Here is a 24,383-nt window from a genome sequence, read left to right on the forward strand (position 1 = left end):
TGAGTAGCAGTGGTCAAGAGTGTTGTCGCCCCTGGTGGGACAGGAGATGTGCTGGTGGAATTTTGGCAGTACACTCTTGAGGTTGGCCTTGTTGAAGTCTTCAGCCACGACGAATGAGGCCTACGGGTGTTCTATTTTGTAGTTGTTTATAACTGTCTCCAGTTCATCCAGCGCCTTCCTCACTTCTGCCTGGGGTGGGATGTAGACCGCTGTGATAATGGCTGAAGTGAACTCCCGTGGAAGATAGTATGGGTGGCACTTTACGGTCAAGTATTCCAGGTCTGGGGAGCAGTAGGTCGCCAGGGTCACCACATCCAAGCACCAGGAGGAGTTGATGAGGAGGCAAACCCCTCCACCCTTCGCTTTGCCTGAAGATGCCGTGCGGTCCGCCCGGTGAATAGAGAAGCCTTCAGGTTGTATGGCACAGTCCGGTGAGGCGGGGGTGAGCCATGTCTCTGTGAAACAGAGCACACAGCAGTCTCTTACTTCCCTCTGAGAGGTAAGTCTGGCGTTAAGTTCATCCAGCTTGTTTTCAATCGCTTGGACGTTTGCCAGGAGTATGCTGGGGAGAGGGGTCTTGAAAATGCGTTGCTTCAGTCTAACCTGCAGACCGCTGCGTTTCCCTCGCTTCCTCGGTTGACGGCTGCTGTTGGATGATCCTGAGATCCGATGGGAGACGTCAGCCCCTATCACTATCAATTGTATAAGGTGTTAATGAGGCCACACCTCATTGTATTGTGTTCAGTTTTGGTCTCCTTACTTGAGAAAGGACGCACTGGCACTGGAGGGTGTGCAGAGGAGATTCACTAGGTTAATCCCAGACCTGAAGGGGTTGGATTATGAGGAGAGGTTGAGTAGGCTGGGACTGTACTCGTTGGAATTTAGAAAGATGAGGGGTGATCTTATAGAAACATATAAAATTATGAAGGGAATAGATAGGATAGATGCGGGCAGGTTGTTTCCATTGGCGGGTGAAAGCAGAACTAGGGGGCATAGCCTCAAAATAAGGGGAAGTAGATTTAGGACTGAGTTTAGGAGGAACTTCTTCACCCAAAGGGTTGTGAATCTATGGAATTCCTTGCCCAGTGAAGAAGTTAAGGCTCCCTTATGAAATGTTTTTAAGATAAAGATAGATAGTTTTTTGAAGAATAAAGGGATTAAGGGTTATGGTGTTCGGGCCGGAAAGTGGAGCTGAGTCCACAAAAGATCAGCCATGATCTCATTGAATGGCGGAGCAGGCTCGAGGGGCCAGATGGCCTACTCCTGCTCCTAGTTCTTATGTTCTTGTATGTCATGAGGCCCCTTAAACGTCACTATCGTCCCTGCTTCCACCACCTCTTCCGGCAGCGAGTGCCAGGCACCCACTACCCTCTGTGTAAAAAAACTTGCCTCGTTCAGGTACTCTAAACCTTGCCCCCTAATAATTGACCCCTCTACGCTGGGGAAAAGCCTCTGACTATCCACTCTGTCTATGCCCCTTTTTTGTAGACCTCTGCCAGGTCGCCCCTCAACCTCCGTCGTTCCAATGAGAACAAATCGAGTTTATTCAACCTCTCCTCATAGCTAATGCCTTCCATACCAGGCAACATCTTGATAAATCTCTTTTGCACCCTCTCTTTTTTTTAAAATAATTTTTATTGAAATTTTTGCTAAATAGAATACAAAATATAAACATCTTAGCTCTATTAACATACAACCGCGGTAACACCCCATGAACAATACCCCCCCAGCTTCAATAGCAACTTCAAACAAAAAGAAAAAACAACAACAAAGAAAGAAAAAGAAAAGGAAGAAAAAAAAAACAAACAAGAGGGAGATAGCCCCCTCCACAAACCCATGTGCACAGTTCTCCCTCCCCCCAATCCTTACCCCCCCCCCCCCCCCCCCCCCCGGGTTGCTGCTGCTGCCGGCCTGTTTCCCTACCGTTCCGCCAGGAAGTCCAGAAACGGCTGCCACCGCCTGAAAAATCCTTGTACTGATCCCCTCAGGGCAAATTTCACCCTCTCCAATTTAATGAACCCCGCCATATCCGAGATCCAGGCCTCCACGCTTGGGGGCCTCGCATCCTTCCATTGGAGCAAGGTCCTCCGCCGGGCTACTAGGGATGCAAAGGCCAGGACCCCGGCCTCTATCGCCTCCTGCACTCCCGGCTCCACTGCAACCCCAAAAATTGCGAGTCCCCAGCCTGGCTCGACCCTGGACCCCACCACCCTCGACACCATCTTTGCTACCCCCTTCCAAAACTCCCCCAACGCTGGGCATGCCCAAAACATATGGGCGTGGTTCGCTGGGCTCCCCGAGCACCTAGCACACCTGTCCTCGCCCCCGAAGAACCTACTCATCCTTGTCCCCGTCATGTGGGCCCTATGCAGTACCTTGAACTGTATGAGGCTAAGCCTCGCACAGGAAGAGGAGGAATTCACTCCCTCCAGGGCATCCACCCACGTCCCCTCCTCAATCTCCTCACCCAGCTCCTCTTCCCATTTACCCTTCAGTTCCTCCACCGAGGCCTCGTCTACCTCCTGCATTACCCGATATATGTCCGAAATCCTCCCTCCTCCAACCCACACCCCCGAGAGCACCCTATCCCGCACCCCCCGTGGGGGCAGCAGAGGGAACCCCTCCATCTGCCGCCTGGCAAACGCCCTCACCTGGATGTACCTAAACATGCTCCCCGGGGGGGGAGCCCAAACTTCCCCTCTAACTCCCCCAATCTCGCGAACCTCCCCTCCACAAACAGGTCCTTCAACCTCCTAACCGCTGCCCTGAGCCAGCCCCGGAATCCGCCATCAATGCTCCCTGGGACGAACCGATGGTTCCCCCGTATCGGGGCTCCCATCGAGCCCCCCATTTCTCCTCTGTGCCGTCTCCACTGCCCCCAAATTTTGAGGGTAGCCACCACCACCGGGCTCGTGGTATACCTCGTTGGAGGGAGAGGCAACGGCACCGTTACCAGCGCTTCCAGGCTCGTGCCCACACATGACGGCGCCTCTATCCTCTTCCATGCTGCCCCTTCCTCGTCCATTACCCACTTACGCACCATTGCTGCGTTGGCTGCCCAGTACTACCCACAGAGGTTGGGCAACGCCAGCCCCCCCCCCCCCATCCCTGCCTCGTTCCAGGAACACTCTTCGAACCTTTGGAGTCCCATGCACCCACACAAAACCCGTGATACTGCTGTTGACCCTCCTAAAAAAGGCCTTTGGGATAAAGATGGGGAGGCACTGGAACAAGAACAAAAACCTCGGGAGCACCGTCATCTTAACGGACTGCACCCTCCCCGCCAGTGACAGCGGTAACATATCCCACCTCTTAAACTCCTCCTCCATCTGCTCCACCAACCTTGTGAGGTTAAGCATGTGCAGGGCCCCCCAACTCCCAGCCACCTGGACACCCAGGTACCTGAAGCTCTTCCCTGCCTGCTTCAATGGGAGCCTACCAATCCCCTCCTCCTGATCCCCTGGGTGCACCACAAACACCTCGCTCTTGCCCAGGTTCAACTTATACCCCGAGAACCCCCGAATTCCCCAAGGTTCCTCATCACCTCCGGCATCCCCCCCACCGGGTCCGGCACATATAGCGTACAGTGACACTCGATGCTCCTCTCTCGCCCCCCCCCCCCCCCCCCCCCAAACCAGGCCCCTCCAGTTCCCTGACTCCCTCAATGCCATGGCCAGGGGCTCAATTGCCAACGCGAAGAGCAAGGGGGACAGGGGGCACCCCTGTCTCGTCCCCCGATGCAGCCGAAAGTACTCCGACCTCCTCCTATTCGTGGCTACACTTGCCATCGGGGCCTCGTAGGGCAGCCTCACCCACCGAATAAACCCCTCCCCAAACCCAAACCTCTCCAACACCTCCCACAAGTACTCCCACTCCACCCTATCGAAGGCCTTCTCCGCGTCCAACGCCACCACTATCTCCGCCTCCCCTTCCACCGCCGGCATCATAATGACATTGAGGAGTCTTCGCACATTTGTGTTCAGCTGCCTTCCCTTCACAAACCCCGTCTGGTCCTCATGTATGACCCCAGGCACACAATCCTCTATTCTAGTGGCCAGGATCTTTGCCAGCAGCTTAGCGTCGGCGTTCAGCAACGAAAGCGGCCTATATGATCCACACTGCAGAGGGTCCTTGTCCCGCTTCAGGATCAAGGAAATCAGCGCCCGCGACATAGTTGGTGGCAAGGCCCCCCCCCCCCCCCCCCCCCCCCCCCCCCTTCCCATGCCTCTTTAAAGTTCCGGACCAACAGGTCCAAATGCTTTTTATAGAATTCCGCCGGAAACCCATCCGGCCCCGGTGCCTTCCCCGACTGCATGCTCCCTATCCCTTTGACAACCTCCTCCAACTCGATCGGTGCCCCTAGTCCCTCCACCCGCTCCTCTTCCACCCTCGGGAAACGCAACCTGTCCAGGAAGCGCCCCATTCCACCCTCCTCCACCGGGGGCTCAGAGCGGTACAGTTCCCCATAGAAGTCCCTGAGGACCCCATTGACCTCTACCCCCCTCCGCACCACCTTCCCGGCGCTATCCCTCACTCCCCCAATCTCCCTGGCCGCGTCTCGCTTCCGGAGCAGGTGCGCCAGCATCCTGCTCGCCTTCTCCCCGTGTTCAAACACCGCCCCCTGTGCTTTCCTCCACTGGGCTTCCGCCTTTCTGGTCGTCAGTAGGTCAAATCTGGCCTGAAGGCTACGCCTCTCCCCCAGCAATCCCTCCTCCGGGGCCTCCGCATATCTCCTATCCACCTGCACCATCTCCCCTATCAGTCTTTCCCTTTCCCTCTGCTCCCCCCTCTCCCTATGGGTTCGGATGGAGATCAATTGACCTCTACCCCCCTCCGCACCACCTTCAATGCCTCCCAGACCGTCCCCACCCGAACCTCCCCGTTATCATTGGCCTCGAGGTATCTCTCAATACACCCCCGGACCCTCCCGGCCACCTCCTCCTCTGCCAGCAGCCCTACCTCCATGCGCCAGAGCGGACGTTGGTCCCTCTCTTCCCCCAGCCCGAGGTCCATCCAGTGCGGGGCATGGTCCGAAATGGCAATGGCGGAGTATTCCACATCCTCCACCCTCTACACCAACCCCCTGCTCAGGACAAAAAAGTCAATCCTCGAGTAGTACATGGGAGAAAAACGAGTATTCCCTGGCCCTTGGCCTCTCAAACCTCCAGGGATCCACCACCCCCCCCCCCCATCTGGTCCATAAATCCCCTCAGCACCTTAGCCGCCGCCGACCTCTTACCCGTCCGGGACTTGGATCGATCCAATGGGGGATCCAGCACAGTGTTAAAGTCTCCCCCCATGATCAGGCCCCCCACCTCCAGGTCCGGAATGCGGCCCAGCATACGCCGCATGAACCCCGCATCGTCCCAATTTGGGGCATAAACATTCACCAACACTACCCGCTCCCCCTGCAGCTTGCCACTCACCATCACGTACCTCCCGCCACTGCCACCTTCAACGCCTCAAACGACACCTTCTTCCCCACCAGGATCGCCACCCCTTTACTCTTCTCGTCCAGCCCTGAGTGGAATACCTGGCCCACCCACCCCTTTCTCAGCTGGACCTGGTCCACCACTCTCAGGTGTGTCTCCTGGAGCATGGCCACATCCGCCTTCAGTCCCTTCAGGTGCCCAACTACTCGGGCCCTTTTGACCGGCCCATTCAGCCCCCTCACATTCCAGGTTATCAGCCGGATCCGAGGGCTCCCTGCCCCATTCCCCTGCCGATTAGCCATACCCCATCCCTTGCCCACCCCCGGCCAGCGTCCCACGCTCTGCCAGTTTCCCACGGCGGCACCTCCCCCCCCTCCAGCACTCCCTGCGTCCTCCAGCTCCTTCCTGACCGTTTCAATAGCAACCCGGTAACCCCCCCCTCCCCTCCCCCCCCCAGGCTAGGACCCCTCCTAGCCGCGCCCCCCCCCTCTACAGCACTCCCGTGAGCCAGCTATCGTCTGCTGACCCCGGCGGCTCCCACCCTACTTTCGGCTCCTCCCAACGTGGGACTGCCCCTCCCCCATAGTGCCCATCAACCAGTCCACCCTCCCCCGTGCGGGAGAAGAAGACCCCGCCCCCTCCCTCTCCCAGCACGGGGACCCCGCAGAAAGCCCTGCCGGGCCCCGCCTCCTCCAGGGCCACTCCCATTGTCAGTCCCCCCCACCAGCTCCCCAAACGCCCCGTTTACCCCTCAGTCCAAACCCGTCCACCCAACTCCTGCTAGAAAACCCATAAAGAAAACACCCGTACGGCATCTCCCCACCCACCCTACGGCCACCCCACATCATACCCTAAACCCCGCAGATACACATACAGTATAAATAAATACAGTATTCTACAGCATCCCCCCTCCGGGGGACCCTCAGTTTGTGTCCAGTTTCTCGGCTTGCACGAAGGCCCACGCCTCCTCCGGGGACTCACAATAATGGTGCCGATCCTAGTAGGTGACCGACAGATGCGCCGGCTGCAGCATTCCAAACTTCACCTTCCGTCTGTGGAGCACCGCCTTCGTCCGGTTAAACCCGGCCCTCCGCCTCGCCACCTCCGCACTCCAGTCCTGGAAGATCCGCACCTCCGTGTTCTCCCATTTGCTGCTCCGCTCCTTCTTGGCCCACCGGAGCACAAACTCATGATCCACAAACCGGTGGAACCTTACCAACACCGCCTGCGACGGCTCGTTCGGCTTGGGCCTCCTCGCCAGAATCCTGTGGGCCTCCTCCAACTCCAGGGGCCCCTGGAAGGACCCAGCCCCCATCAACGTGTTCAGCATCGTCACCACATAGGCCGCTAGGTCCGACCCCTTCAGCCCCTCCGTGAGGCCCAGGATCCGTAAATTCTTCCTCCTCGACCGGTTGTCCAACTCCTCGAACCGCTCCTGCCAATTTTTATGGAGCGCCTCGTGCACCTCCACCTTCCCCACCACGGCCACGACCTCGTCCTCCCTCCCGGCGGCTTGCTGCTGCAGCTCCCGGATCGCAGCCCCCTGGGCCGTCTGGGTCTCCATCAGTTCCCTGTTGGTTACCTTGATGGATTCCAGCAGCTCCACTTTCATCTCCTGGAAGCAGCGCAGCAGAGTCGTCTCGACCCACTTCTTCAACTCTTCAAAACTTTCGCCGGCCGCCATTTTTTTTTCGGGTCCTGATTTTTTCTGGGTGTTTTTTCCGTCGATTCTCTCCCTGCCCCGCTCCTGGTCTCCACCATGGGACCTCTAGGGCGACTCCTGGCCTCTTCCCACGCCGGGATTCGCCTCACAAGCTCCGTTGGGGGCCTTTAAAAAAGCCACAAGGTCCGTTTTCTCCGGGAGCCTCCGAACATGCGGCTCAGCTGTTCATTGCCGCTACTGTAAGTCCTCTTTTGCACCCTCTCTAAAGCTTCCACATCCATCTGGTAGTGTTGACGTGGAGATGCCGGCGTTGGACTGGGGTGAGCACAGTAAGAAGTCTTACAACACCAGGTTAAAGTCCAATAGGTTTGTTTCAAACACGAGCTTTCGGAGCACTGCTCCTTCCTCAGGTGATTGGAGAGGTATGTTCCAGAAACATTTATATAGACAAAGTCAGAGATGCCAGACAATGCTTGGAATGCGAGCATTAGCAGGTAATCAAATCATTACAAATCCAGAGAGAGGGATAATCCCAGGTTAAAGAGATGTGAATTGTCTCAAGCCAGGACAGTTGGTAGGATTTTGCAAGTCCGGGCCAGATGGTGGGGGGGTGAATGTAATGCGACATGAATCCAAGATCCCGGTTGAGGCCGTACTCACGCAGTGCTAACCCGGTGCCCTGGCACTGTGAGGCAGCAGTGTTAACCCGGTCCCTGGCACTGTGAGGCAGCAGTGTCAGCCCGGGTCCCTGGCACTGTGAGACAGCGGTGTTAACCCGGGTCCCTGGCACTGTGAGACAGCAGTGTTAACCCGGGTCCCTGGCACTGTGAGACAGCAATGCTAACCGGGTCCCTGGCACTGTGAGACAGCAGTGTTAACCCGGGTCCCTGGCACTGTGAGACAGCAGTGTAAACCCGGGTCCCTGGCACTGTGAGACAGCAGTGTAAACCCGGGTCCCTGGCACTGTGAGGCAGCAGTGTTAACCCGGGTCCCTGGCACTGTGAGACAGCAGTGTAAACCCGGGTCCCTGGCACTGTGAGGCAGCAGTGTTAACCCGGGTCCCTGGCACTGTGAGACAGCAATGCTAACCGGGTCCCTGGCACTGTGAGACAGCAGTGTTAACCCGGGTACCTGGCACTGTGAGACAGCAATGCTAACCTGTGTCCCTGGCACTGTGAGGCAGCAGTGTTAACCCGGGTCCCTGGCACTGTGAGGCAACAGTGTTAACCCAGAACCCTGGTACTGTGAGACAGCAGTGTTAACCCGGGTCCCTGGCACTGTGAGACAGCAGTGTTAACCCGGGTCCCTGGCACTGTGAGACAGCAGTGTTAACCCGGGTCCCTAGCACAGTGAGGCAGCAGTGTTAACCCATGTCGCTGGCGCTGTGAGACAGCAGTGTTAACCCGGGTCCCTGGCACTTTGAGACAGCAGTGTTAACCCGGGTCCCTGGCACTGTGAGACAGCAGTGTTAACCCGGGTGCCTGGCACTGTGAGACAGCAGTGTTAACCCAGGTCCCTGGTACTGTGAGACAGCAGTGTTAACCCGGGTCCCTGGCACTGTGAGACAGCAGTGTTAACCCGGGTCCCTGGCACTGTGAGACAGCAGTGTTAACCCGGGTCCCTAGCACAGTGAGGCAGCAGTGTTAACCCATGTCGCTGGCGCTGTGAGACAGCAGTGATAACCCGGGTCCCTGGCACTGTGAGACAGCAGTGTTAACCCGGGTTCCATGCATTGCGAGGCAGCAGTGCTAACCCGGGTCCCTGGCACTGTGAGGCAGCAGTGTTAACCCGGGTCCCTGGCACTGAGACAGCAGTGTTAACCCGGGTCCCTGGTGCTGTGAGACAGCAGTGTTAACCAGGGTACCTGGCACTGTGAGACAGCAGTGTTAACCCGGGTTCCATGCCCTGCAAGGCAGCAGTGCTAACCCGGGTCCCTGGCACTGTGAGGCAGCAGTGTTAACCCGGGTCCCTGGCACTAGACAGCAGTGTTAACCCGGGTCCCTGGCACTGTGAGACAATAGTGTTAACCCGGGTCCCTGGTGCTGTGAGGCAGCAGTGTTAACCCGGGTCCCCGGTGCTGTGAGACAGCAGTGTTAACCCGGGTCCCTGGCACTGAGACAGCAGTGTTAACCCGGGTCCCTGGTGCTGTGAGACAGCAGTGTTAACCCGGGTCCCTGGCACTGTTAGGTAGCAGTGTTAACCCGGGTCCCCGGTGCTGTGAGACAGCAGTGTTAACCCGGGTCCCTGGCACTGAGACAGCAGTGTTAACCCGGGTCCCTGGTGCTGTGAGGCAGCAGTGTTAACCCGGGTCCCTGGCACTGTGAGACAATAGTGTTAACCCGGGTCCCTGGTGCTGTGAGGCAGCAGTGTTAACCCGGGTCCCTGGCACTGTGAGACAATAGTGTTAACCCGGGTCCCTGGTGCTGTGAGACAGCAGTGTTAACCCGGATCCCTGACACTGTGAGACAGCAGTGGTAACCCGGGTCCCTGACACTGTGAGACAGCAGTGTTAACCCGGGTTCCATGCCCTGCAAGGCAGCAGTGCTAACCCGGGACCCTGGCACTGTGAAGCAGCAGTGTTAACCCGGGTCCCTGGTGCTGTGAGACAGCAGTGTTAACCCGGGTCCCTGGCACTGTGAGACAATAGTGTTAACCCGGGTCCCTGGCACTGTGATGCAGCAGTGTTAACCCGGGTCCTGGCACTGTGAGACAGCAGTGTTAGCCCGGGTCCCTGGCACTGTGAGACAGCAGTGTTAACCCGGGTCCCTGACACTGTCAGGTAGCAGTGTTAACCCGGGTCCCTGGCACTGTGAGGCAGCAGTGTTAGCCCGGGTCCCTGGCACTGTGAGACAGCAGTGTTAACCCGGGTCCCTGACACTGTCAGGTAGCAGTGTTAACCTGGGTCCCTGGTGCTGTGAGGCAGCAGGGCTAACCCCGGGTCCCTGGCACTGTGATGCAGCAGTGTTAACCCGGGTCCTGGCACTGTGAGACAGCAGTGTTAACCCGGGTCCCTGGCACTGTGAGGCAGCAGTGTTAACCCGGGTCCCTGGCACTGTGAGGCAGCAGTGTTAACCTGGGTCCGTGGCACTGTGAAGCAGCAGTGTTAACCCGGATCCCTGGCACTGTGAGACAGCAGTGTTAACCTGGGTCCCGGGCGCCGTGAGACAGCAGTGTTAACCCAGGTCACTGGCACTGTGAGGCAGCAGTGTTAACCCGGGTCCCTGGCACTGTGAGGCAGCAGTATTAACCCGGGTGCCTGGTACTGTGAGACAGCTGTGTTAACCCATGTCACTGACACTGAGAGACAGCAGTGCTAACCCGGGTCCCTGGCACTGTGAGACAGCAGTGTTAACCCGGGTCCCTGGCACTGTGAGGCAGCAGTGTTAACCCGGGTCCCTGGCATTGTGAGGCAGCAGTGTTACCCGGGTCCTTGGCACTGTGAGACAGCGGTGTTAACCCGGGTCCCTGGCACTGTGAGACAGCGGTGTTAACCCGGGTACCTGGCACCGTGAGACAGCAGTGTTAACCCGGGTCCCTGGAACTGTGAGACAGCAGTGTTAACCCGGGTCCCTGGCACGGTGAGACAGCAGTGTTAACCCGGGTCCAGGACACTGTGAGACAGCAGTGTTAACCCGGGTCCAGGACACTGTGAGACAGCAGTGTTAACCCGGGTCCCTGGAACTGTGAGACAGCAGTGTTAACCCGGGTCCCTGGCACTGTTAGGTAGCAGTGTTAACCCGGGTCCATGACACTGATTCAGCAGTGTTAACCTTTAGTGATAACAATCCTCTCAAGGTCCTCACCTGTCACAGCCTCATTTTTATCAGTCACTGGCATGTTATTTGTGTCTTCCACTGTGAAGACAGACCCAAAAAACATGTTCAGTTCCTCAGCCATTTCCTCTGGCGAACTTCTCTGACCCCCAGCAGGGTCGGAGAATCGCCTGGGGCCGCTGAAAATCCCGCCCCCGCCGTGGCAGAGATTCTCCGCCACCCGGGCAGTGGCGGCGGCAGGAATCTCGCCACTCCGATCAGAGAGGCCCCTGCGGTGATTCTCCGGCCCGGATGGGCCTAAGTCCCGCCGCTGGGAGGCCTCTCCCGCCGCCGAGGTTTGAACCACCTCTGGAACGGCCGGTTCAGCGGCGCGAGCGAGCCCCGGGGTCCTGGGGGAGGGGAGTGGGGGCAGGGGGTGTCCAACCCGGGGGGGTGCCCCCACGGTGGCCTGGCCCGCGATCGGGGCCCCCCGCTCAAACTCCGGTCCAGTGCCCTGGGTGCACTATTTTCCTCCGCGGCCGACACGGCCTCCGCCATGGCGTAAACGGAAGAGAAACCCACATCGCGCATGCGCCGGCCGGCGAAAGCCTTTCGGCCAGCCCCGCTGCCGGGGGCGCCGGTTTTTTGCGCCAGTCTTCTGGTGCCAACCGCTCCAGCGCGGGGCTGGCCCCCAAAGGTGGGGAGAATTCCCCAACTTTTGGGAAGTCCGACCCCTGAGTGGTTGGCGCCACTTCCCTACTGCAGGACCCTCCGTCACGCCGGGTAGGGGAGAATGCCGCCCCTCATCTCCCATTATTAAATCTCCCTTCTCATCCTCTAAAGGACCAATATTTACCTTAGCCACTCTTTTTTTGTTTTATATATTTGTAGAAACTTTTACTGTCTGTTTTTATATTTTACTCTCATAATCTATGAGAGTACAGCACTGTGGATAGCACAATCGTTTCACAGCTCCAGGGTCCCAGGTTCGATTCCGACTTGGGTCACTGTGCGGAGTCTGCACATCCTCCCCGTGTGTGCGTGGGTTTCCTCCGGGTGCTCCAGTTTCCTCCCACAGTCCAAAGATGTGCAGGTTATGTGGATTGGCCATGATAAATTGCCCTTAGTGTCCAAAATTGCCCTTGGTGTTGGGTAGGGTTACTGGGTTATGGGGATAGGGTGGAGGTGTTGACCTTGGGGAGGGTGCTCTTTCCAAGAGCCGGTGCAGACTCAATGGGCTGAATGGCCTCCTTCTGCACTGTAAATTCTATGATTTCTATGATTACGAGGAAAGGTTGAGTCGACTGGGACTGTACTTGTTGGAATTTTGAAGGATGAGGGGGGATCCCGGTAAATTATCACTAGTGCATCTGCAATTTCCCTAGCCATTTCTTTTAGCACTCTGGGATGCATTCCATCAGGGCCAGGAGACTTGTTTACCTTTAGCCCCATTAGCTTGCCCATCACTACCTCCTGAGTGATAACAATCCTCTCAAGGCCCTCACCTGTCATAGCCTCATTTCTTTCAGTCGCTGGTATGTTATTTGTGTCTTCCACTGTGAAGACCGACCCAAAAAATCTGTTCAGTTCCTCAGCCATTTCCTCATCTCCCATTATAAAAAACTCCCTTCTCATCCTCTAAAGGACCAATATTTACCTTGGCCACTCTTTTTTGTTTTATATATTTGTAGAAACTTTTACTATCTGTTTTTATATTCTGAGCAAGTTTACTCTCATAATGTATCTTACTCTTCTTTATAGCTTTTTTAGTAGCTTTCTGTTGCCCCCTAAAGATTTCCCAGTCCTCTAATCTCCCAGCAATCTTTGCCACTTTGTATGCTGGTTTAGCAGACTGGGTTAAATCGCTGGCTTGGAAAGCAGACCAAGGCAGGCCAGCAGCATGGACTGCTGGTTCACCAGTTCACCAGGCCACCAGTTCGATTCCCGTAACAGCCTCACCGAGCAGGCGCCGGAATGTGGCAACTGGGGGCTTTTCACAGTAACTCATTGAAGCCTACTTGTGACAATAAGCCATTTTCATTTCATTTCATTTTTCCTTCAATTTGATACTCTCCCTGATTTCCTTAGATATCCACAGTCGATTTTCCCTCTTTCTTGTTGCTGAGCACTGTGAAAAATCGCTTGGAAGGTTCTCCACTGTTCCTCAACTGTTTCACTCCCTTTGCTTTCTTTGCTCCCAGTGTACCTTAGCTAGTTCTTCACCAACTTTAAACTCTACATCCTCCCCCATCTCTGCGCTTCCCTATTACTGGGGCTTGACTTCCAATGCCACTTTCAATGCTTTACTTTAAAGTTCGGCAGACCCCTGCCCCTCCCTCACCATCTGTAGCCTTGCGACACACAAGGTCGCCCCACCCTCCCTCTTCGCAAACCTCACCCCGGACTGGAAGCCCGCCACTACCAAAAGTGGACGCAACAGTGCCCAGGAAATGTCCTTTATCAGGTCGGAGGTCCAGAGACTCCTACGAGAGGTGATCATTGAGGCTAGTAACAGCCCCTGGAGAGCTCAAGTAGTGGTCGTCAAGACTGAGGATAAGCACCGGATGGTCATGGATTACAGCCAGACCATCAGCCGGTACACGCAGCTCGATGTGTACAACCCTCCCTCACATATCTGACATGGTCAATCAGATTGCGCAGTATCGAGTCTTCTCCACAGCCGACTTGAAGTCCGCATACCACCAGCTTCCTACCCGCCCGGAGGACTGCCAATACACTGCCTTCGAGGCAGATGGCCACCTCTAGCACTTCCTCAGGGTTCCCTTCGGCGTCACCAATGGGGTCTCGGTCTTCCAGCGAGAAATGGACCGAATGGTTGACCAGTACGGGGCCACGTTCCCGTCCTTGGACAATGTCACAATCTGCGGCCATGACCAGCAGGACCATGACGAGAACCTCCGGCGCTTCCTTCACACCGTTAAACTCCTGAAACTACCCTACAATAGAGAAAAATGTGTCTTCCGCACAACCCGGCCAGCCATCCTCGGCTACGTCGTGGAACACTGAGTCCTAGAGCCCGACACCGACCGCATGGGCCACCTCCTGGAACTCCCCCTCCCCCACTGCACCAAGGCCTTGAAGAGATGCCTGGAGTTCTTCTCGTACTTTGCCCAGTGGGTCCCTACTATGCGGACAAGGCCTGTCCCTGATCAAATCCACCATTTTTCCCCTGACGGCTGAGGCCCGACTGGCCTTCAATCGCATCAAGGCAGATATTGTCGAAGCCGCGATGCACGCTGTGGACGAGTCCATCACATTCCAAGTGGAGAGCGATGCAACCAGGCGGCAGGCACGTGGGCTTTCTACTCCCGTACCCTCCATGCCTCCGAGATTCGACACTCCGCTGTCGAGAAGGAAGCTCAAGCCGTTGTGGAAGCTGTGAGACATTGGAGGCATTACCTGGCCGGCAGGCGATTCACTCTCCTCACTGACCAACGGTCAGTTGCCTTCATGTTCAACAACACACAGCGGGGCAAGATCAAGAATGACAAGATCTAAGGTGAAGGATCGAGCTCTCTACCTACAGCTATGATATCTTGTATCGACCCGGGAAGCTCAATGAGCCCCCAGATGACCTCTCGCGCGGTACATGTGCCAGCGCACAGTTACATAGAACATAGAACAGTACAGCACAGAACAGGCCCTTCGGCCCTCGATGTTGTGCCGAGCAATGATCACCCTACTCAAACCCACGTATCCACCCGTAACCGAACAACCCCCCCCTAAACTTACTTTTTAAGACACTATGGGCAATTTAGCATGGCCAATCCACCTAACCCGCACATCTTTGGACTGTGGGAGGAAACCGGAGCACCCGGAGGAAACTCACGCACACACGGGGAGGATGTGCAGACTCCGCACAGACAGTGACCAAGCCGGGAACCGAACCTGGGACCCTGGAGCTGTGAAGCATTTATGCTAAGCACCATGCTACCGTGCTGTCCCCATAGAACAGTACAGCACAGAACAAACCCTTCGGCCCTCGATGTTGTGCCGAGCTTTGTTCGAAACCAAGATCAAGCTATCCCACTCCCTGTCATTCTGGTGTGCTCCATGTGCCTATCCAATAACCGCTTGAAAGTTCCTAAAGTGTCCGACTCCACTATCACAGCAGGCAGTCCATCCCACACCCTAACCACTCTCTGAGTAAAGAACCTACCTCGGATATCCCTCCTATATCTCCCACCCTGAACCTTATATTTATGCCCCCTTATAGCTACATCCATCCGAGGAAATAGTCTCTGAACGTCCACTCTATCTATCCCCCTCTTCATCTTATAAACCTCGATTAAGTCACCTCTCATCCTCCTCCGCTCCAAAGAGAAAAGCCCTAGCTCCCGCAATCTTTCCTCAGAAGACCTATCCTCCAAACCAGGCAGCATCTGGTAAATCTCCTTTGCACCCTTTCCAATGCTTCCACATCCTTCCTATAGTGAGGTGACCAGAACTGCACAATACTCCAAATGTGGTCTCACCAGGGTCATGTATAGTTGCAGCATAACCCCACGGCTCTTAAACTCAAGCCCCCTGTTAATAAACGCTAACACACTATAGGCCTTCTTCACGGCTCTATCCACCTGAGTGGCAACCTTCAGAGATCTGTGGACATGAACGCCAAGATCTCTCTGTTCCTCCACATTCCTCAGAACACTGCCGTTGACCCTGCAATCCGCATTCAAATTTTTTCTACCAAAATGAATCACCTCACACTTATCAGGGTTAAAATCTGCCATTTTGCGGCCCAGCTCTGCATCCTATCAATGTCTCTTTGCAGCCTACAACAGCTCTCCACCTCATCCACTACTCCACCAATCTTGGTGTCATCAACACATTTACTGACCCACCATTCAACCCCCTCCTCCAAGTCATTGATAAAAATCACAAATAGCAGAGGACCCAGCACTGATCCCTGTGGTACACCGCTGCTAACTGGTCTCCAGTCTGAAAATTTTCCATCCACCACCACCCTCTGTCTTCTATGTTATTCCAATTACTTATCCAATTGGCCAAATTTCCCTCTATCCCACACCTCCTTACTTTCTTCATGAGCCGACCATGGGGAACCTTATCGAATGCCATGTATACGACATTAACTGCTCTACCTTCATCTACACACTTAGTTACCTCCTCAAAGAATTCAATCAAATTTGTGAGGCAAGATTTACCCTTCACAAATCCGTGTCGACTATCCCAGATTAAGGTGCATCTTTCCAAATGGTCATAAATCCTATCGCTCAGGACCTTTTCCATTAACTTGCTGACCACCAAAGTAAGACTAACCGGCCTATAATTACCAGGGTCATTCCTATTCCCTTTCTTGAACAGAGGAACAACATTCGCCACTCTCCAGTCTTCTGGCACTATCCCCGTGGACAGTGTGGACCCAAAGATCAAAGCCAATGGCTCTGCAATCTCATCCATTGCCTCCCAAACAATCCTTGGATATATCCCATCCGGCCTAGGGACCCTAAGGTTTTCCAAAATTGCTAATACATCCTCCCTCAGAACATATACCTCCTCCAGCCTACCAGTCTGTATCACACACTCTCATCCTCAAAAACATGGCCCCTCTCCTTGGTGAACACTGAAGAAAAGTATTCTTTCAACGCCTCTCCTATTTCTTCTGACTCCATGCACAAGTTCCCACTCCTGGACACGCAGTATTTGTTCCTTGAACAAGCTCCACTTTTCATTTGTGCCTTTCCCTGACAGTTTCTGTTCCCATCTTATGCTCACTAATTCTTACATAATTACATATTCGCATCATAATTACCCCTCCCCCAATTATAAACCTTGCCCTGCCGTGTGGCCCTATCCCTCTCCATTGCAATAGTGAAAGACACCGAATTGTGGTCACTATCTCCAAAGTGCTCTCCCACAAACAAATCTAACACTTGGCCCGGTTCATTCCCCAGTACCAAATCCAATGTGGCCCCCCCTCTTGTCCATATATTGTGTCAGGAAACCCTCCTGCACACACTGTACAAAAACTGCCCCATCCGAACCATATAGAGGTTCCAATCAATATTTGGAAAGTTAAAGTCACCCATGACAACTAACCTGAGACCTCTACACCTATTCATAATCTGTTTTGCAATTTCTTCCCCCACATCTCTATTACTAACAATGTGATTGCTCCTTTACTATTTCTAACTTCAGCCCAGATTACCTCAGTAGGCAGATCCCCTTCGAACTGCCTTTCTGCAGCCGTTAAACTATCCATGATTAACAATGCTACTCCTCCACCTCTTTCACCACCTTCCCTACTCTTACTGAAACATTTATATCCGGGATCTTCCAACAACCATTCCTGTACCTGTTCTAACCGTGTCTCCGTAATGGCCACAACATCGTAGTCATTATCATAGAATTTACAGCGCAGAAGGAGTCCTTTCGGCCCATCGAGTCTGCACTGGCTCTTGGAAAGAGCACCCTACCCAAGGTCAACACCTCCACCCTCTCCCCATAACCCAGTAACCCCACCCAACACTAAGGGCAATTTTGGACACTAAGGGCAATTTATCATGGCCACTCCACCTAACCTGCACATCTTTGGACTCCCAAGTACCAAAGTCCGAAGTACCAATCCAAGCTCCAAGTTCACCTACCTTATTCTGGATGTTCCTTGCATTGAAGTAGACAAACTTCAACCCACCTTCCTGTCTGCCGGCACACTCCTGCGACCTTGATACCCTCCTCAGTACCTCACTACTCTCAACACTGGCTTCTGGACTACAGCTCGTTTTCCCATCCCCCTGACTAACTAGTTTTAAACCCCCCCCCCCCGCCCCACCGAAGTGCCGTAGCAAATTTCCCTCCCAGGATATTGGTGCCCCTCTGGTTCAGGTGCAAACCGTTCTGTCTATACAGGTCCCAACTTTTCCAGAATGTGCTCCAATTATCACGTACTTGAAACCCTCCCTCCTACACCATCCCTGCAGCCACATGTTTATCTGCACTCTCTCCCTGTTCCTCACCTAGCACGTGGCACCGGCAACAAACCAGAGATGACAACATGGTTTGTCCTGGCTCTCAGATTCCACCCTAACTCCTTAAATTCCTGTTTTAAATCCCTATCCTTTCTCTTACCTATGTCGTTAGTACCGATGTGTTCCACGACTTGTGACTGTTCCCCCTCCCCCTTAACGATTCTGAAAGCATGGTCCGAGACATAGAACATAGAACATAGAACGATACAGCGCAGTACAGGCCCTTCGGCCCTCGATGTTGCACCGACATGGAAAAAAACTAAAGGCCATCTAACCTACACTATGCCCTTATCATCCATATGCTTATCCAATAAACTTTTAAATGCCCTCAATGTTGGCGAGTTCACTACTGTTGCAGGTAGGGCATTCCACGGCCTCACCACTCTTTGTGTAAAAAACCCATCTCTGACCTCTGTCCTATATCTATTACCCCTCAATTTAAGGCTATGTCCCCTCGTGCTAGCCACCTCCATCCGCGGGAGAAGGCTCTCGCTGTCCACCCTATCTAACCCTCTGATCATTTTGTATGCCTCTATTAAGTCACCTCTTAACCTTCTTCTCTCTAACGAAAACAACCTAAAGTCCATCAGCCTTTCCTCATAAGATTTTCCCTCCATACCAGGCAACGTCCTGGTAAATCTCCTCTGCACCCGTTCCAAAGCTTCCACATCCTTCCTATAATGAGGCGACCAGAACTGTACGCAATACTCCAAATGCGGCCGTACTAGAGTTTTGTACAACTGCAACATGACCTCATGGCTCCGGAACTCAATCCCTCTACCAATAAAGGCCAACACACCATAGGCCTTCTTCACAACCCTATCAACCTGGGTGGCAACTTTCAGGGATCTATGTACATGGACACCGAGATCCCTCTGCTCATCCACACTACCAAGAATTTTACCATTAGCCAAATATTCCGCATTTCTGTTATTCTTTCCAAAGTGAATCACCTCACACTTCTCCACATTAAACTCCATTTGCCACCTCTCAGCCCAGCTCTGCAGCTTATCTATGTCCCTCTATAACCTGCAACATCCTTCCGCACTGTCTACAACTCCACCGACTTTAGTGTCGTCTGCAAATTTACTCACCCATCCTTCTGCGCCCTCCTCTAGGTCATTTATAAAAATGACAAACAGTAACGGCCCCAGAACAGATCCTTGTGGTACGTAACTGAACTCCATTCTGAACATTTCCCATCAACTACCACTCTCTGTCTTCTTTCAACTAGCCAATTTCTGATCAACATCTCTAAATCACCCTCAATCCCCAGCTTCCGTATTTTCTGCAATAGCCGACCGTGGGGAACCTTATCAAACGCTTTACTGAAATCCATATACACCACATCAACTGCTCTACCCTCGTCTACCTGTTCAGTCACCTTCTCAAAGAACTCGATAAGGTTTGTGAGGCATGACCTACCCTTCACAAAACCATGCTGACTATCCCTAATCATATTATTCCTATCTAGATGATTATAAATCATATATTTTATAATCCTCTCCAAGACTTTACCCACCACAGACGTTAGGCTCACCGGCCTATAGTTACCGCGTTATCTCTACTCCCCTTCTTGAACAAAGGGACCACATTTGCTATCCTCCAGTCCTCTGGCACTATTCCTGTAGCCAATGATGACCTAAAAATCAAAGCCAAAGGCTCAGCAATCTCTTCCCTGGCTTCCCAGAGAATCCTAGGATAAATCCCATCAGGCCCCGGGGACTTATCTATTTTCACCTTGTCCAAAATTGCCAACACTTCTTCCCTACGCACCTCAATGCCATCTATTCTAATAACCTGGGTCTCAGCATTCTCCTCCACAATATTATCTTTTTCCTGAGTGAATACTGACGAAAAGTATTCATTTAGTATCTCGCTTATCTCCTCAGCCTCCACACACAACTTCCCACCACTGTCCTTGACTGGCCCTACTCTTACCCTAGTCATTCTTTTATTCCTGACATACCTATAGAAAGCTTTTGGGTTTTCCTTGATCTTACCTGCCAAAGACTTCTCATGACCCCTCCTTGCTCGTCTTAGCTCTCTCTTAAGATCCTTCCTCGCTTCCTTGTAACTATCAAGCGCCCCAACTTAAACTTCACGCCTCATCTTCACATAGGCCTCCTTCTTCCTCTTAGAACATAGAACATAGAACAGTACAGCACAGAACAGGCCCTTCGGCCCTCGATGTTGTGCCGAGCCATGATCACCCTACTCAAACCCACGTATCCACCCTATACCCGTAACCCAACAACCCCCCACCCCTTAACCTTACTTTTTTTTAGGACACTACGGGCAATTTAGCATGGCCAATCCACCTAACCCGCACATCTTTGGACTGTGGGAGGAAACCGGAGCACCCGGAGGAAACCCACGCACACACAGGGAGGACGTGCAGACTCCGCACAGACGGTGACCCAGCCGGGAATCGAACCTGGGACCCTGGAGCTGTGAAGCATTTATGCTAACCACCATGCTACCGTGCTTCCTACTTCTTTGAGTAAAGATTCCACTTCTTTGGTAAACCACGGTTCCCTCCCTCAACCCCTTCCTCCCTGCCTGACTGGTACGTACTTATCAAGAACATGCAATAGCTGTTCCTTGAACAAGCTCCACATATCCAGTGTGCCCAACCCTTGCAGCCTACTTCTCCAACCTACACATCCTAAGTCATGTCTAATGGCATCATAATTGCCCTTCCCCCAGCTATAACTCTTGCCCTGCGGGGTATACTTATCCCTTTCCATCACTAACGTAAAGGTCACCGAATTGTGGTCACTGTTTCCAAAGTGCTCACCTACCTCCAGATCTTACACCTGGCCTGGTTCATTACCCAAAACCAAATCCAATGTGGCCTCGCCTCTTGTTGGCCTGTCAACATATTGTGTCAGGAAACCCTCCTGCACACGTTGTACAAAGAACGACCCATCTAATGTACTCGAACTATATCTTTTCCAGTCAATATTTGGAAAGTTAAAGTCTCCCATAACAACTACCCTGTTACTTTCGCTCTTTTCCAGAATCATCTTCGCCATCCTTTCCTCTACATCCCTAGAACTATTAGGTGGCCTATAGAAAACTCCCAACAGGATGACCTCTCCTTTCCTGTTTCTAACCTCAGCCCATACTACCTCAGAAGAAGAGTCCCCATCTAGCATCCTTTCCGCCACCGTAATACTGTCCTTGACTAGCAGCGCCACACCTCCCCCTCTTTTGCCCCCTTCTCTGAGCTTACTAAAACACCTAAACCCCGGAACCTGCAACAACCATTCCTGTCCCTGCTCTATCCATGTCTCTGAAATGGCCACAACATCGAAGTCCCAGGTACCAACCCATGCTGCCAGTTCCCCTACCTTATTTCGTATACTCCTGGCATTGAAGTAGACACACTTCAAACCACCTACCTGAACACTGGCACCCTCCTGCGAAGTCAAATCTGTGCTCCTGACCTCTATACTCTCAATCTCCCATACCCCAAAACTACAATCCAGGTTCCCATGCCACATCACGGACCCTGGCACCCGGGAGGTAACATACCATCCGTGAGTCTCTTTCATTGCCACAGAACCGTCTATCTGTCCCTCTAACTATCGAGTCCCCAATAACTATTGCTCTCCCTCCTTCCCTTCTGAGCCACAGGGACGGACTCAGTGCTGGAGATCCGTTCATCGCGGCTTACCCCTGGGTAGGTCGTCCCCCTCAACAGTATCCAAAATGGTATACTTGTTACTGAGGGGAACGACCACAGGGGATCTGTGTACTGACTGCTTCCTCCGAGCCCCTCTCACCGTCACCCATCTATCTATATACTTTGGAGTAACTACATCTCTGAATCTACTATCTATGACCACCTCTGCCTCCCGAATGATCCGCCGTTCATCCAGCTCCAGCTCCAGTTCCCTAACACGATTTTTGAGGAGCTGGAGTTGGGTTCACTTCCCACAGGTGAATTCAGCCGGGACACTGACGGCGTCCCTCACCTCAAACATTCTGCAGGAGGAACATTGCACTGCCTTCTCTGCTGTCCCCCTCTAGATAACTTGCGGATAAAAGAAAAGAAAGAAAGAGCTTATCGGATATTCACTCATCTCCTTACGTTAGAGGAGGTGGAAGGGTGGAGGACACTACAAGTGTAGTGTCTCGGGTTTAGCAACCACCCAACTTATATACAGGTAAAAATAAAACACTTAAGCACCTTCCTGAATCCCAAGCTGCACTCTCTCTCCTGCTCCCCGAAAAGGTAGACTGACTCCGGGCCCTCCACAACGACCTCTGTCACCCGGGGGTCACCCGTTTCTTCCAATTCATCAAGGCTCGCAACCTGCCTACTCTATCGAGTAGGTCAGGTCCATTACCAGGGACAGCCAGGTCTGCGCGGAGTGCAGAGTGCATCTGGTAAAGGCCTCCTGCCCCTTTGAGCGCCTCAGCATCAACTTCAAAGGGCCCCTCCCCTCCACTGACCGTAACGTGTACTTCCTCAACATCGGTGATGGGTATCCAGATTCGCCTTCGCCATCCCCTGCTCTGACATGCCCTCTGCCTCCGTTATCAAGGCCCTCCACAGCCTTTTCACCCTGTTCGGGATCCCTGCCTACATCCACAGTGACCGAGGCTGCTCCTTTATGAGCGACGAGTTGAGCCAGTTCCTGCTTAACAAGGGCATCGCCTCCAGGAGGACGGCCTGCTATAACCCCCGGGGAAACGGACAGGTGGAGAGGGAGAACGCGACGGTCTGGAAGGCCGTCCTTCTGGCCCTTCGGTCTAGATGTCTCCCTGTCTCCAGCTTGCAGGAGGTCCTCTCCAATGCACTCCACTCCATCCGGTCACTCCTGTGCACTGCCACGAATGAGACCCCTCACGAATGTGTGTTTGCCTTCCCCAGGAAGTCCACCTCCTGGCTGACAGTCCTTCTCCAGAAGCATGCAAGGAACCATTACACCGACCCTCTCGTCGAGAAGGTCCTGCGCCTCCATGCCAATCCACAATATGCCTACGCGGCACACCAGGACAGGCAGCAGGACACAGTTTCCCTTCGGGATTTGGCACCTGCAGGTTCCCTAGCGACCATCACCACCACCCCCCACCCCCCACCCTAAACCATCTTCCCCAACTGCCGCCCACCTCCCTCACGAACTGACACACACAGGCCCACCGGCGACCATCACCACCACCTCCGCCCATACACTGCCCCCCCCCGATGGTCGATCAATGACTCCAGAAGCGAGATTGGACGACAATTCCTGGCTTTATTGGACTAGATGTTTCCCCCAGCAGCACAGGTACAGAATGCTGCTGCTTGGGAGACACAGGCTCTTATACTCCGCCTTACTGGGCGGAACCAGCAGGCAGGCTTCACCAATGAACTTGCTGTCTCAGGTACCTCCCATACCAATGATCTTACAGCATCAACCTGGGTACCGTAATACCCCTAATACTGACTACCACATTTACCCAGTGTTAAAAAAGAGAGTCCGGCGGGGTGGTGGTCTCGTGCCATACAGTGGGAGGGGTTGAGGTGGTTCTCGGGGTGGTGGTCTTGTGCCATACAGTGGGAGGGGTTGAGGTGGTTCTCGGGGTGGTGGTCTCGTGCCATACAGTGGGAGGGGTTGAGGTTATGGTGGTACCTGGTATACATTAGTACAGCATTTTGCCTCGTTACATGTCGCAACTACTAACATTTATTTACAGTCAGAGTGAAGCAATTAGTCGATCCGGGACCCTGGTTGTCCTCTGTGAACGTCGCAGTTTCAGCGATGATGCAGGCGCCGGCTCGGGTTTCCGTGGCTCCGGGAGCGTGACTTTGGCTCTGGGCGGCTGTGGGGTGCGCCGGTGGGAGAGGTAGGGTTGGTGGTGGGGGTGTGGGTGGGGGTCCAGCGGGCGCCAGGTCCCATAGGGAGACCGTATCCTATCGGCCGTCGGGGTATGCCCTTGAGGCGTACTGAGGGTTAGCGTGAAGGAGGTGGACCCTCTCGACCAATGGGTCCGACTTGTGCGCTCGCACGTGTTTGCGGAGCAGGATGGGTCCAGGAGCTGCCAGCCAGGTTGGGAGCGAGGTCCCGGAGGAGGACTTCCTAGGGAAGACAAGGAGACGTTCTGAGGTGTTTCGTTGGTCATGGTACACAGCAGTGACCGGATGGAGTGGAGAGCATTGGGGAGAACCTCCTGCCAGCGGGAGACTGGGAGATTCCAGGACCGCAGGGCCAGTAGGACGGCCTTCCAGACCGTTCCGTTCTCCCTCTCTACCTGTCCACTACCCTGGGGATATTGTAACTGGTCGTCCTGCTCGAGGCAATGCCCTTGCTGAGCAGGAATTGACGCAGTTCATCGCTCATAAAGGACCCCCTATCGCTGTGTATGTAGGCGGGGAAACCGAACAGGGTAAAGATACTGTGGACGGCTTTTATGATGGTAGCTGCGGTTATGTGGGGCAGGGGGTGGCGAATGGGAAGCAGGAGTACTCGTCAATCACGTTCAGAAAGTACGTGTTGCGGTCAGTGGAGGGGAGGGGACCTTTGAAGTCCAC

Source organism: Scyliorhinus canicula, chromosome 27 (genome assembly GCF_902713615.1).
Source record: "Scyliorhinus canicula chromosome 27, sScyCan1.1, whole genome shotgun sequence".
NCBI lineage: Eukaryota > Metazoa > Chordata > Chondrichthyes > Carcharhiniformes > Scyliorhinidae > Scyliorhinus > Scyliorhinus canicula.